Consider the following 13,367-nt stretch of genomic DNA (forward strand, 5'->3'; position numbering starts at 1 on the left):
TTACTGACTGACCTGAAACTGGACTGTATCATGATGTTTTCTCTGATCTTTACGTTTTATTTTATTGATCGACTACTTAACTATAAATCTGAGACCAAAACTAACATTTAAAATGAACATATCATAGACTGTCACAATAAATGTGTAGAAACCTGTAGGTAATGTGCTGCTCTGTAACTCGCTGCTGTAGGTTTTCAAACCTCACCTGAGATTCTGTCCTTCTTTCAGTTTGTGGATTTGGGCGACTCAAGAGTTTCATGACACAGTGATGCTCAAACCTCTTTAAATGCTTTACTAATTGTATGCAGAACTAAGTTCATGTACATTAGTAAAATGTGCTGTTTAAACACACTTGAGTATTAAATGTGTCCAGTATAATAAAATGAACATTCTATAAGTGTACTTTAACTACACTATTACGCTCACAGTGTTTTAATACACTTGCTGAAAATATGTCAATATATGTAAGATACTGTTCTAGTATTTAACAGCAATTATCTTAAAAGTGCACTCAAATTTTTAGTAATATATTTCAATGGTTTTTATTAAAAGTACACTATTTCCATTTAACATAAATGTGGTAAATATACTATTGAGTATTTCATGATAGCATAAAATTAGTATACTTTCTATTTACAATAAGTACTTATATAAATGTACTTGAAACATACTCTGCAATACTTCAATGCACTTTAAATACACTGGAGAATATTTTTTTACTTGTACTGTATAAATGGTCATGTGAGAATTGTTTTCCTTTCATATATGGTTGTGAACTCAATCTTAACTGCAGCTATTAAACATTATGTTGGTTAAAAACCTTCCAAAATAACTGCATTGTCCTGCAGTAGCAGCACTAAACTGTAAAATTTATATAAAACTGCAAAATGTCTTTAACTGATTTTGTTTGTCGTTATTTGAATCTAACATTTTTATGTTATAGATTTGTTGTTGTGAGTTGACAGAAACAAATGGAGCAGGTCAAATTTTGCAGTTATTTTGAGTATAAATTTACAGTAAATTACTGGCTACTGAGTTGCATTACTTTTACAATATATACTGTAATTATACAACAGCATACTGCTATATCACAGTAATCTAGTGGACATTTTACATTCAGTAACTCACAATACAGAACTTGAAAATATGCATTTGGACAACTGTGTTGCCTTTCAATAACAGCAAACTGACTGCAAGATTAATACACAACACATTAAATATCATTAATATTTCAGCATCCTAAAGTACATTTAAACCCACCTGAGTCGCAGGAGAGCTCGCACCGTCGTCCATCTTTAATGACCTGCAGGGGGATGAATGTATGACCAATCAGATTCAGGCGTAAAAACAGAATCAAAATTTGTACTCTTAACTTGCAGTTTGCAGTTTTAACTTCACTGTCGCAACACAGGGAGGAAATTTGTGTGTTCGTCTCTCAGACTTTTTGAAACTTGATTATACATTCACAAACTATTTCAGAAGCTCTAAACATTTATGATTATTATTTGATTTGATTCCATGATGCTATACTTCCTGTTACATCCCCCAAAGCATTATGGGAACCGTAGTTCCATAACTGAGAGCACAATTATTCCCTAAATCAAATGAAGACAAAGAACAAAGAATAATAATAATAGTGATAAAATCCATGAATATGAACTTTTGTTCATGTTGACATCACTAATGCTCAGACTTTAAATCCTCTGCTCTAAATGTAACATTCTTCATCTTCTCTTCACTTGAATCTCATAATGACTGACAGAGTTATTTCTCTCAGGGTCAATCTGTGTTCAGTCAGCACTTCAACATGCTGCTTGTTTCTTAGTTTTACTGCTGAACATCTGCTGAAATGACAAACATCCCTGCAGATTTTATCAGCTGTTTCCAATAAATGTTAATTAGGTGAGTTGTTCAAACTGTAAAGTGAAACCTGTCTGTTGTCTGCTGACAAAAAAGATAAAAATACTTAAATATTGTTATTAGAATTGTACTAATGACTTTAGTAAAATGACAACAAACACAAAGAGGGACAGAGAAGCAGAGTGAAGCTATTTCAACAATATTTCCAACACATGGAGGCTGTTAGCTCACTGTCATTCTTCATCCTCCCACCAGATGGAGCCAAAGTCAACAAAGCTTCAAATCTTACACATAGTGTCTGTAAGAACATTGATCAGATCATTAGTGTCTGGATCAATGATTGAAAATGACTCTGCAGGCTGATGTGTGTTGTGGGTTTGTGTTAGTTGACGATGTATCATCTCTGGTTACAGAGAGTTGAAGTGCTGGGAGTCAGCAGATATCACAAACACAAACAGCTGATACATCAGTGAGCCCACTTTTCTGCCCTTTCTGTGCTCAAACTGATTATTAAAGTCAAACTGGATGAACATGAAGCATCTGATACTAATAGTCAACAGCTGTGTGTGATAACCTGTATTTTATGCATTATGATGACAGCCTGCAGGTGCTGCAGCTCTTCTATTCTGCTTCACTGTCTTAAAAATATATGATGTTTCAAATCCATCAAAGTCATGATTGAGCCCAAGCCTGAAGGAAACTGAGATGTATTATTTTGTCCATATCTTCCAGCCCTAACTTATGGATGATGTAATAATAGTGTGAGTCAGAGAAAGCTGCCATCAGCTGCTGTACTTCTACTATCAGTCCACTAGATGGCGTCATGAAGCTGCAGTGAAGTGAAGAGCAGCACACATGATGCATGGAGGAGGATTTACATCCACTGACTCACACTGACTGAATTTCATTCATATTCAGTCAATTCAACACCAATAAACAACATGTCAATAGTTTCAGTTATCTATTAGTTCTCTTTGATGTTGTTGTCACATTAGTAGTGCACATGACGCACAAACACAAATGTATTAAATGATTAGAATCAGGGCTCATTTACTTTGATATGACTTCTTTTACAGTAAATACAAACTTGTTAAACAGCAGCAGATGTTAGATCTTAACTGCTGTCAGACATTTAACAACACAGATAAAATGTCATTTGGTGTAAAGTGAAACTATTTTATAGCCTTTTTTAATTGAGTAGTTTAATTTGGATCAAATTGTGCATAAAGCCGACAGTGTTTTAATGTGGTGATGGTACACGTGAACTTCTGAGAGAAACTCAGTGGTTACAGATGAACTCTGATTATAAAGATATATGAAGCAATAAATACACACATCATCAGCTCCTGTCTAACTGCATATACCAGTAATACGTCCTTATAAAGCAAGAACACAAGTGGACTGTATGCATGTTATTGTAGCAACATTGAACTTGATGACGTCCTCTGACTGTCCCTCCACATCAGTCAATACAATACATTTGATTTAAAGCTTCCACAGGAAACAGTAGCAGGCCTTTACTGTAGTGTCTGACTTTACGCTGCTGGAAACAACCTTAAAAAAGTAGATTTAGTTTGATTTGTGAGAGCTGAAGAAAGGAAATAATCATCAGCTGTTCATTAATATTGTTTGATTCCAGTAAATCAATCATTTAACAACATGTAGATTTATCTTCCAACATGAGAGTTCTCCAAACTTTCTGATGAAATAAAAACATCACACAGCAAGAAACAAACCCTGAAGTTACTAAAGAGAAAGTTCAACTATGAAACAAAGCAAACTTACAGTTAACATCCAAACTGCTGAAGACAAAGACTCTCCACTCCACGTCTGTCAGAAAAGTGTTTGCCACAGGTGAGCTGTTTCCTGGAACGAGTCAGAGCTCCACCTGTAGAGGAGGAGGGACAGGTAGGAAGACTCACAACATGATGACACTTTATGGATGTTTGTCACTCATTTATTCTTCATGTATTTGTAGATTTATTGTTGTATTGATGGTTTCTCAGTGTTTAACTGTGTGCTGTTAGAATAAATAACTCATCATGACGTTCATGTGAAGAGAAGCTGAACGTTACATTTAGATTAATCAGATTTAAGACATTTAACTGACAGGTCATTGAGTTCATTGAGTTATAAAATAACTGATAAAAATTATTAATGATCTACAGACGCCTCAATAAACATGAATTATAATCCTTCATAGAACAACTTGAGTATCAAAGTCCAGTTTCTGTATCAGGATCTGATGTCAGGATTCTACTTTTATGCTTTTATTATGAGTCAATGTTTAACTGAAACACAGAGTCACATCAGGAATTCTTAACCAACCAGGTTTTATATATTTAAGATTGTCAAGCCAGCCGTCGTTGTGTCCGTTCAGTCCTCAGTCCCACAGAGCAGGTACCCACCAAAACCACATAGAAACCAGTTAAACCAGTTCAATCTAAAGGAAACAGAAGAGGATTCATTCATAAAAATCTAAATTAACACCAACACTGCAACAAAACAGGAGAATTGAAACATTAGATCTCTGTCATCTAAAGCCGTATTAATAAATGATCTAATCTCAGATCATCATATTGATTTATTGTCTTAGTGAAACCTGGCTGTGAAGAATATGTCAGCCTAAATGAATCCAGTCCTCCCAGTCATATTAATACTCACATTCCTCCAGACACTGGCCGAGGAGCTGCAGCTTAATGATCAACTCTAGACCTGAACTTCCTTATAACTCATTAGAAAGTCTTGTTCTTAGTCTCTCAGCCAACCTGGAAAACTTTACAGCCAGTTCTATGTGTTATAGTGAAGCGTCCTCCTGGTCCGTACTCTGAACTCTTATCTGATAAACACTCTTACAGAAAGTTGCAGAAAGCAGACAAACACACCTGAAACACACAGCAGCACATTTTCACCACTGTTGAAAAGATATGATGCAATTATGCTTAAAGCTGTAGTGAAAACATGTAGAGTTGAGGAAGAAGAGAGATCCGTGTACGCTTCAGTTCAATAACTGAGACCTGAGATAAACTGAGACTGTTGTAGCATCAAAATATATAAAGACAAACATATATGTTACTGATAAAATGACTAAATAACAGAAACTATCTACAATATAGTGTATTCATTTTAAAAAGTAAATATCATGAACTTTACAAAGGCAGTATTCATGCGCGACTATGTATTTTATTACAGTAGGTGTTTCTATTATTTTGTCCCTCTGCTATCTGGACTCATCATATTCACATCTTGGTGTGAAATTGACTTCATAGTAATATTTGCTGCTGCTGAATCTCTGTTCATGTAGCCTCTCTGTCTTTGTTGTCTACCTGCTACATTTTGAATCAACGCTGATGAAAAGTAAGCATCATTTTTCAGCTCTTCATGTGTATAAAGGCTCTGTGATCCCGGCCAGGAGCAGCTGCCAGCACAAATACAACAAGGACTGCGCTCATTCATGCATGCTTATAGGAGCTCAGCTGTGTGTGTGTGGCTGACAATACCATATGTTTGTATTAGTGTCAACAAATCCTGTCAAATGAATGAATTATCATTTCTCAATACTTAACAACCTCCCTACCCGACCTCCTATCCCATTTGTTCCCACTGAAAATGTTTTTAAAAAGCTGAATGATTTCCTAAAACAACAGGGTTTTGTAGTTTGAAGCAAATGTTATTCAAACAGGAATATATATGGGATTAGTTTGGGACTATTTTCTATGGGAGTGTATCGCTGCCACCATGAGAAAGAAATATTTGCTGAGTTTGTGGATACGAGAGAAAAGCTTTTCATTAGAAGAAGAAAGTTACTGGTTATGATGATTTTTGGTCAAAAAAAGTTTTTGATAATAAAAATGTAAAAAATAGATTAAAGAGTAAAACAAACAGAAATAAAACAACACAAATATTTTTATAAAGTAAAATAAAAATTTATTTTTAATAAAAATGTAAAATCATCAGTTTTCTGCCACCAGATGGCAGCAGGACATCAGACGCTGTTACTCCACAATGAAAACAGTGAATCGTATTAAAGCTTCAGTGCAGTTGGTTGAATGATTCAGTAGAACAGCTCGTTAATTAATTAAATATTTTCTACTAATGTGGAGTTTGTTTGGAGTTTTGTCAGCAACTTGTGTTGAGCTGCTTACATGGCAGAAGACCATTTCTGACCCATTAAAGTTTACTGGTGTGTAATGGACATTATGGCCTCCGGGGGGCGCCAGTGTAACAGCTGACTGCATTTTCTCTTTGCAACATTTAAACCCTCCATGTTTGCAAATCAATAATACTACATATAGATGTTTTTCTGAACGTGTCACTACCTAGAGTTTGGGACTTCATCTTTTATATTCAGAGACACTTTCAAATCTTAAATATCTTTTCTTTTGTGTGTATCGGCTTATATTTCATTTTAGCCTTAAACCGTCGTAGTGAGGACATTTCTGCATTATTTCAACTTCATTTCAATGTTAGACCAACAATAAAAATGTAAATAATAAATAAAACGTATGATAACAATATAATAAAACGATATTAACCAAACCAACAGGAAAAAAAACGATGAAGATAACAAAGATATAAATTTAAGAGCTGACAGTCATATTAAAAAGATATTTCCTTTAAAAACACATCAGGAGTTTGCTAATCAAAGATCCATGAAGACTGAAAGCAGCCTCACTTGTCGACCAATAAACCGTCAGCCGATCTCTGGTGGAGTTATTTTTGTGTTCTGTACATTACAGTACGAACATCAGTGTTATTGATCGGCTCGTGTGTTGAATTCCATACAGTGGCAGCTGGTGATAGAAATATGGGGGGACAAACTGAAGCAGCACTTCATGGCTCAGCAAAAAAAGAAAAGAAAAAGTAAACAAATCTAAAAACAACACAACACTGTAATGTTGCCTGAACACTTCTTGAACATAAAGTTTGTTCTTCTCAATGACTTTCTGGCTCAAGTCGGTCGGCCGAGTCTCTTTTCCACTGACGGTACGACCAAATATGCATTCAGCCTCTCCCGGGTGTTTCTGAGAAAGGTTTGAATCCTCTTCAAGGTTGAGAAGCAGCTCTCAGCTTCCACCGTGGTCATGGGTCATGGGTGTGGAGATGAAAAGGTCCACAGCACCACGACAGGCTTTGATGATGAGACTCAGCCGTCTTCAGCTCGCTTCCATCGAGCGTCGGATCGGCCGTCGTGCCGTTGCTCAGTGCATCTTCAGGAAACGCCCCGTCGTACTGTTCAAACCTGCCCCTGCAGCGAGCTGCCTCTGACTAGCTGGTCTGTCAAGGAGAAGTGTTGCCTGGTGTCCCGGTACGCTATCACAGACCTACAGAGACAAGAATGACAAAAATAATATGTAGAGACGACTAAATACTCATTTCACCCACATCACCTAAAGCTACAACAGGCAACAGTCTAAATAAGGAGCTGAAGTCATTTTTACAGTCTATGAAGTCATAAAAACAGCAGGACCTTAATTTATAGAGCTGCTGCTGCCATCTGCTGGACAAAATGTCAACATGTGAACGCTGCACATCATTGCTTCAGTCTTGTAGTAAAGAATCCTGAAGTTAAAAACATCTTGAAATGAAATTCCCTCGTTGATCATATATCTGATGTAACAACTGTCTATTTAATGCTAAATACAATCTTCATAGAAAATCATCTGCAGCATCACTAATGATTCTCATTTATTCAAAAAAAACATTTTAACTTTCAGAAAAAGTCAAAAAAAACAAGATGAAAAAAGACAAAAAAACCTAAAATAAAACATGAAAACAGTAAAAGACGTCACGTAGTTACATAACAGACATTCAAACCTTCTAACACAAATAAAAATATATTTTTTAACAAAAGTTTATTCAGTGTCGGTCCAGACTGAAATATCTCTACAACTACTACAACTATTAATTATAATAAAGAAGATAAAACTTTGTATTCATATTTATTATGAACGACAAATATTGATAAACATGTACAGAATATATCTACAGATTTGGATTATAATGAAAATGTTTTAAAGATTATAACGAGTTTAGTCTCATTATTAAAAGTCCTGCATGAAAAACCCTCCTGCAGTAAAAGTACATAAGTATTATGAGCTTGATGTAGTTAAAGTATTGCAGTAAAAGTACATAAGTATTATGAGCTTGATGTAGTTAAAGTACTGCAGTAAAAGTACATAAGTATTATGAGCTTGATGTAGTTAAAGTATTGCAGTAAAAGTACATAAGTATTATGAGCTTGATGTAGTTAAAGTATTGCAGTAAAAGTACATAAGTATTATGAGCTTGATGTAGTTAAAGTATTGCAGTAAAAGTACATAAGTATTATGAGCTTGATGTAGTTAAAGTATTGCAGTAATTAATGAATGAATACTTTTACTGTAGGAGGGTTTTAATGCAGGACTTTTACTTGTAATGGAGTATTTGTACATGCAGTATTGTGTAGTGAAGTAAAGGATCTGAGTACTTCTTCCACCTCTGGTGTCGGTTGAATCTCTTCTGGACTTTACTCAGACTAAATAAACATAACTGTCGACTCTGAGAACGACTGACGGCGTTTTTCATGACTTTCTAACATTTCATAGACTCGACACTTGTATGATCAATAAAACTAATGGATCCATGAATCAGAAACGGTTTGTTCCTTGTTGTCATGGTCCGTCCTGCAAGAGGGAGAATCTGAGCAGAAACCTGCAGCCAGACAGCGAGGCAGAGAGAGCCAATAGGGTCCTTTGGCTCGTGGCTCCTCTCGTGGGTTCGGCCCTCCGCGGACAGGTATAGAGGCTTCATGACCGCCGGCAAACAAACACCATCTTATGGTAAACATGTCAATATTTACTCCTGTAGTCATTGATTGATTGTCATTTACCGTTATCACTGTGTTCCGTGTAATTATCATTTTGATAACAGTAACAATAGAAATAAATCAATGAAAAAAAACCAGTCCAAATTACGTCTTCAGATCATTTCCAATGTTTCAAATACTCACACAGTAAAAATATGTTCTGCAAAATGTAGAAGACTGCCATGAAACAGTTATACATTTACCATTTAAAGACATTATTATTATTATTATTATTATTATTATTATTATTATTATTATTATTATTATTATAAGAGCAGAAACAGATGTGATTTGTCTTTATGATTGGAGATAAATGTCCAATCAGAAGCAGAGACATCCAGATATTAAAAGAACAACATAAAAGCAGCAAATATACAAAAATCCCTGAAATAAAGAAGCAAATATACGGTTCAGATTTCAACATAAATGTGGATTGTAAAGCTGCGACACAAATAAAGTTTGATTTTCCAACATGTGAAAATGTTCAGGACTGTAAAATCAGACACATGTTTATTTCTGATAATAAGAGTTTCTTAACGGACTGTAAAAGTCTTGTTTGGTGACATTTGGAGAAAGATTTAGTTTTTCCAAACCTGCATGTTCAGCATGATGGAAATAGAAAACAGCTGTTAGTTTGGATGAAGTTTGACAGCAGGAGTCCAGATGTTTTCTTCATCTTTCAAATGAAGTGAAAAAGAGAAAAATGAGAGTTTTTCTGTGATAAAGTAAAGTGGAGAACTGTACCTGGATCTGTAGATGTGATGGTTTCTCCTCCATGCTTGCAGCTCTGTGTGCAGTCTGTGTTTGGATGTTGAGCTGTGAGCTTTTGACTTTCTTCTTGGTTTCCTCTCTCAGCTCCTCGTCACATACCTGATCTGACCTCTGACCTCTGACCCGCTGATCGTCACAGCAGAAGAAGACAAACGGACGTCTGTATTCACTTTGTGTGCAGAAAGTTAACCGACACACGTGTTTCACTGTTTTCTTCCTGGAGAAGAAAACACTTGCTTTTTGTCCAAAGCACATTTTCCAAATATAACTATTAATGTTGATGATTTATATCAAAATGTGACTTTTCATTCAAAGTTGAGTTGTGTGAAGGTTGTAGAAATGAGAAACTGACCCTGCGCTAAACTGTGTGTGAATAAACAATAGAACTATTAATAATGTTCAGCTTATTATTAGAGTGCCATTTTTCTGAATCTGACAATAAAGATCAAATGAAAGCTTCTATTATTATTTAGGATCCTTTTTTATTGGACATAACAGGTGATACTGCAGTTCCATTTATTTCTGCCTGAGTAACATAAACATACAAATGATCAACTTTACTTGGTACAACACAAAAACAGGAAATAAGAAACATTTCAAACAGATTGTAAACAGATTGATGATCCTGTAAATGAGCTTTTTATTGTGGATATTTAGTAAGGCGCTAAACTGTCAGCTGTTTGTCCTCTAATATTCTGTTCACATACAGCCAGAGCTGCAACAATTAGTCCATTCATTGATTATCCATCAACACTAAATTTACACTTAATCATCATTTGAGTCATTTTGAAGCAAACATTTTCTGCTTTTAGCTTCTCAGGTGTGAAGATTTAATGCTTTTCTTTGTCTTACATGATAATAAACAGAATATTTGACTGTTCTGGACTTTAGTTCAGACAAAATGAGACATTTAAAGACGTCGCCTTTGACTCTGTGAAATTACAACCAGCATTTTACACAATTTACACAATTTCCTGACATTTTATAGACAAAACCATGAATTGATGAATCTATGAATCATAATGTTTATTTACAGCTCTACATGCACATCCAGTAGAGACACATAAAAACATGTCGCTTTCTGAATTGACTATATGATTAAAAAAACAACTAATTGAACAACAAATAAGAGTAAAAACAACAAAGAGCCTCTATAGGCCAGCGGATACTGACTGTCATTATGTGTGTTATAGTTAGTCAGCAAAACTCTTCCAACATTTTTAAAAACCTTGGTCACAACTTGACGTTTCAGTAAACTTTCAGCCGCTGGTGGTTTTCTCTCTGAGAGCTTCTGAGTTTCACTGAGACTCATAAGGATCAAAGCCACGACCTCCGAACCTCCAAACAGTCCTCTAACAGACTGAGCTATCTGCTCTGAGAACATCAGCTTCTTTTTTACAGCTTTTTAAATGTCAAACAAACTGTCAGTCATGTGGAAACCATGTTGGTTTAGAAACTGCATTTACAAGCAGTGAGAGATCAGGTTGGTACTAAATAACATGAGAAAGTTTCTCTAACAGGAGGAGACTCTTCCTCCTACAGAGAACACAGAGACACTGAGGAACCAGACCCGACCCAAAACCCAGCATACAGAGGCTGAGTGAATGTGGTGTTGAAGGTGTGGAGGTGGATCAGTGTGTCAGAGGAGACTCTGTAGAAGGACAGAGTGCCAGCAGGACAGTCCACATACACTCCTACTCTGTTAGAGACAGAGGAGGAGGAGGAGGAGGAGGAGGAGGAGGAGGAGGAGGAGGAGATGGATGTTTCTATGTCATTGTGCCAGACAGAGTAACGACCACCATCAGAGCAGATCAGACTCCAGGACTGATCATTCCTTCCAAACAAACAGTCATCACTGCGTCCTTTCCTTCTGATTCCTCTGTAACTCAGTGATATTTCAACTCTTCTTCTCCACTCGACCTCCCAGTAACAGCGACCAGTCAGATCATTTCTACACAGCAGCTGATAAAAGTGTAAAGTGTGTGACATTTCATTATCTACTAGCTATGAGTTGCTAAAACATTTCAGGCTCAAACATTTCCTCCATGGCAGCAATTGCCGGTATCCGTGTGTATATGTAGATTGTCCGTGTACGTTCACAAGGTGGAAGAACCTTTTGAGTCACATATATCAAAAACACAGGAATCTAGAAACACCACATGTTCAGTTCACTACATTTTCTTGTCAGGCGTGTGGATGACAGGAACTTTCAACAGAGAAGGACTATTTTAGTCACGTAAATCAACATCTTAGGCAATATGAAACCATAACCTGTATGTTTGAAGGATGTACTTTCCAGACAAATATATATAGCACCTTTAACTCTCGTAAAAATCAAAAACATCATCGCCACAACCAAACCCCATAGGCAAAATCAGTCATTTTAGTAACTACAGCACATCTGCTTTCCTTTCAGTACAGTTTGTGTTATTGTATGACTTTGGTGAATCTAAACTGTCCTTTTTAAAACACTGAAGTCACTATGGAGCGATGGAGGCGATGGAGTTTGGTTTGCTTGGATAGGGCAATATTTTATGATGTAAAGGCAGTTTCCTTTCAGTAAAGTCTGACGGTAAAGTAAAGCGGTGAAAATATTATAACGTACACTTAATCTAATATTGTTTGTTTTAGATGGAGCTGTTTTTTAAGTGTCTAAAATATGTTGTGTTGCTGACCCTGTCCACAGCAGCTCATTTTCCGTTTTTGCTTGTTGCATGTTCAAAGTGATAGTTCAGGTTCTTACCTATATAGTGACATTAGCTGCTACTTACTAGTTTAATAGATTCTCCAGTTTGACCCATCAGCTGCTTCCCTGTCTTAAAACACAGTGTTACTATTTCAAGTGTGGACACAGCTGAGAAAAGTTTTTGAAGGATGCACAACACATGTTTTGGGATTCATTGTCCAGGATCTTTTCCCAACCCTCTTGCTTGCTAACTGCTAACTACATTGTTTCTGGAGCTCGACACAACAGAGCCCTCGTCACTGTTTGTTCTGACAACTTGTAGTTGAAATTGTAGCATAGTGATACAGTGATGGTAAGAGTGTACTGGATTTCTATCTATGCTAAGTGTGAACTCTTACCATAGATAAGAACCCCAACTATCACTTTCATTACATGAATGCTTCAGTTGTTGCTCAAATTTCAGTTTGTAAAACTGCATTTTTACAAACTTTGAACATCACAGTTTGACCAGCACTGGGACGCAGCTCATTGTTCATGTTTTATCCAGCAGGATAGTGAACGTGCAGAGGCAGAGTCAGGGATTGCACAGACAACAACGGGCATCTATGCGATTCGAGTGGAGGCTGCCGGTCCTGAAGATGAGATGTATGCAGATGTTGGTGTTGTACTTGAAGGTGTGGAAGTTCTGCAAAACCTACAAAGTATCACCTTTGCAAGTCTGATGGTTTTTTGTTTCATTGATGTGCTGAACTTGCCGTACCCTAAGGACCTCAAGTGCACAGTTGAAGGGTTTCAGAAAATCCTGATGGACCTGGACTTCACCAAAAATTCAAGTACTGAAGATTAAATTCAGTGACTGCATTTTGCACTAATAGATTATTATTTCCCTCTGGGAAAAACATGCAAACAAGTGGTTGATTTCTGCAAGTTTTGCCACTTACCAGAGTGAACCTGAATATTCTGTTTATATTCCTTTATTCAAGAAACATGTGAAAGTGGTAGAAAGCTCCTCAACAACTGAGCCTTGTTACAGTCTTCTGAATTATGGTCTAAGGGATTTCTTGAATTGATAATGTGATGTAAGCAGTACAGTCACCATGATTTACCTGTCTATCTCTAGTTCCACACAGTTGTTAAGCACAGTTTGTAAGAGAGTTTCTTGTTGCTACAGAAAGGTCTGTTTATAATATACAGTATATTCTT

General features: G+C 36.3%; 1 protein-coding gene and 1 long non-coding RNA gene across 7 annotated transcripts in view; one reads left to right on the forward strand and one right to left on the reverse strand.

Annotated features, from left to right (window-relative positions):
* LOC137184991 (NLR family CARD domain-containing protein 3-like) overlaps positions 1 to 13,367 on the reverse strand; it is a 281,932-nt gene that overhangs the window by 67,574 nt on the left and 200,991 nt on the right. The gene's annotated exons all lie outside the window — the stretch shown is intronic.
* On the forward strand, positions 9,024 to 10,070 carry LOC137194487 (uncharacterized). Its single transcript, XR_010931010.1, has 2 exons — positions 9,024 to 9,372; positions 9,418 to 10,070. It is a non-coding gene; the product is annotated as an uncharacterized lncRNA (long non-coding RNA).

This window comes from Thunnus thynnus, chromosome 1 (genome assembly GCF_963924715.1).
Source record: "Thunnus thynnus chromosome 1, fThuThy2.1, whole genome shotgun sequence".
Classification (NCBI taxonomy): domain Eukaryota; kingdom Metazoa; phylum Chordata; class Actinopteri; order Scombriformes; family Scombridae; genus Thunnus; species Thunnus thynnus.